General features: G+C 42.5%; 1 pseudogene; it reads right to left on the reverse strand.

The window, feature by feature from the left end:
- Positions 1–1179: 1179 nt before the first annotated feature.
- LOC129564426 (peroxiredoxin-like 2A pseudogene) lies at positions 1180–2607 on the reverse strand (annotated as a pseudogene).
- Positions 2608–2916: the final 309 nt, after the last annotated feature.

Here is a 2916-nt window from a genome sequence, read left to right on the forward strand (position 1 = left end):
ACTATTTTCTGCAAATAAATTTTGCACAGGAAAAGACAACTGTTAGGTGAATTTTAGAATTAGGAAAGTTCAGACATTTAATGCAGATTAAAATGTCCCTGGTTTTGCTCCTGTAATCACTTCTTTGCTAGCCGGCATTTCTGTGAGTCAGTTACACTTGTAAGGAAAATCGAACCCTTTTGAAAAGCAAACCCTCTCAAAAGAGTGACCTCTATCAGGAGCCAGTGGTGTCTGTTTTCACAGTTGATTCTGGCTGCCTCATTATTCCCACTTCCCAAACTCCTAAATACAAATAGCTGTACCATATCTTCTGACTTCATTCATTTGATCCACAAATATTTATTAAGCACTTAACATGTGCAAGGTTTCTCTTGTTGCTCAACTGGTAAAGAATCCGCCCACAATGGGGGAGACCTGGGTTCAATCCCTGGGTTGGGAAGATTCCCTGAAGAAGAGAAAGGCTACCCATTCCAGTATTCTGGCCTGGAGAATTTCTTTTTTTTGTTTTTTTTCACAGTATAATTTTTCTATTTTATTACTATTTTTAATCTCTTGTCTATATAATAGATATGCATATATAGGAAAAAACACAGTATACATAGGGTTCAGTGTCTTCCACGTTTTCAGGCATCCAGAGGGGTTCTTGGAACATATACATGTAGAGCGGGATCACTGTACTCCTCTTCTCTGGACTCCCGTCCCTGCCTTCCTAGTCCGGGGCTGGTTTGGTGCCCTGAGCAGACTCCCTAGGGCAGAGTCCCCTTCAGGCTCTTGTGGACATCATACTTACTCACATGACAAAACTTCAAACATAATAAACTAAACTAATGAATTAAGTTACATTTCATTTTCTCTGTCCTTTTTCCCCTTCAGTTACCAAATTAGGCTAAAAGACCATCAATAAGAAACACAACTACCAATTTTAAATGCCAAGTCATTTCTCTAGAAAAGACAGCAAAATCAGTCACGTGAATGACAGGATGAACTTTTCTGGCCATTTGGAAATCTCTTAGATCATTAGAACGAGAGGAACTCCTTCACCAACCATACCCCACACACATGCAGAGTACTGACTTTTCACATTCGGTGTCTTTGACACCAAGGATTTAATAAATTCAGCCACTATTATGGGAAATATTTTTATTGTTAGTTTTATCAGAAATGTGTATATATGGACAATTTTTGATGCTTAATTTTATTAGAACCAGAACCATGCTTTCTAGAAGATCATTCCTTCTAGAAAATCAAATCTCCAAGGTTAGAATGGAAGACAATGAGAAACTAGATTTCACTTTATTATTTACCTTTATCAAGTCATCCAAAGCACATCAATTCTTTTATGTATTACTTTAACATGATAAAATAAATCATTCATTATTACTGTGAAAACATGAGCCAAAAACCTTGTATTTTTAATCTTCAAGTCAATCGTCAACTTTTCTAAGATTTTTAAACACATGAAGATAAAAATCATTTCAAATAATAGAACTCAAACACCATGTACATTTGTGATGAGGTGTAACAGTCAACTTTAAGCCTCAGATTTTCCAGGTTTTAGCTGAAATAAGCCTTATTAGTGTCTCAGATTTTTATCAGTCTTGTTTGGGGGCTTATTAGACCTTATTTTGCCTTATTAGACCTACATAGAGTACAATTTTAAAATATGTTAATGGCCTATACTGAGAATATGGCATGAATGGGTTTATAACTCCTTAGGGACAGCAGTGGAACCACAACACATCCTGCAAACACACGTGAGAGCCCTAGATATCCCTGGGCTGGACAGTTTCACACAATCATTTTTTCTCTGAGGCTGAACTCTGTGGTTTGATCTTCCTAGCAGCTTCCAGAACAGAAGTCAGGTTTACTTTGTCTCCAAATTCTTTTTCTCGGTGCTCGAGAAGAATGCCCTGCTTTCCTGGTCCCATCACAAAGAGTCCCCCAAGGATGAAGCCCTCGCCTTCCAGATTTCCAGAAAAGCCTCCATTCCAGGCCCAGAAGAAGTTTTGCCAGACGCCCAGACGGACAAATCCCATGAACATCATCTTCCGTCTTTGTGGGCCATAGAACATTTTCTTTTCATCCAGGAAGACTTCTCCTTTGAAATAAGGCTGGAAGTCCTTAACTTCATTCATGACGTGCTCCTTTACCACTGCATAGAGGGGGACGCCCAGCTCGTCCAACTTGGGCTTCAGGGAGGACAAATCTGCAGCCTCCTCCCGACAGAGGAAGCAGCCTGGCCTCCGCACAGCCATAATCACAGCTCCATTCTTCTCCCAGAGCGCCTTCGCTTTAAAAGTTACTGCATCCTTCTCCAGTGTTTTCAGGTCTATGTCCTCCAGATACTCCAGTGCTGCTTTCTGGGGCTTGACCAGAAACATGTCTGTGTTGGCCAGGAGCAGTGCCAAGGCAGCGGCTCCTATGGCCCCCGCACCAATGGACCACATTCCCATGCTGAAGAAACTGGGATCCTCAGTTTCCTCACTTGCCTTCGCGGACTTCACGAGTCTCGCAGACCCCCAGCGCGCCGCACGTACGACTCTCGCTCCCCAGCCTCGCGCCTCCTCTAGCGAACGCTGCCGGGTGGGCTGACCGACTGAACCCTCCCGGCCCGAGGGGTCCCACGGGGGCCCCCGCGCCTGCGCCTGCGCCTGGCCTGGAGAATTTCACTTTCATTTTAATATGTGCAGACACTGTTCTGGTCTCTTGGGATATGTTAGGGAACAAACAGAAGAATCTCTGCCCTCTAGAAACTTACATTCTCGCAACTTTGAAGGTACTTAGCTATTCACATAGTAATAGCATTACATATGTTGATTTCTACGGGAAGGGGAATCCATTACAGTATTCTCATGTAGAGCTGGTTTCCAGTCACAGCCTTTCCATGACCATAGCTGCTGGTAAATAGTCTGAGTA

The sequence above is a fragment of the Moschus berezovskii genome, chromosome X (genome assembly GCF_049115385.1).
Source record: "Moschus berezovskii isolate FMDL1 chromosome X, NW_MosBer_1.0, whole genome shotgun sequence".
Classification (NCBI taxonomy): domain Eukaryota; kingdom Metazoa; phylum Chordata; class Mammalia; order Artiodactyla; family Moschidae; genus Moschus; species Moschus berezovskii.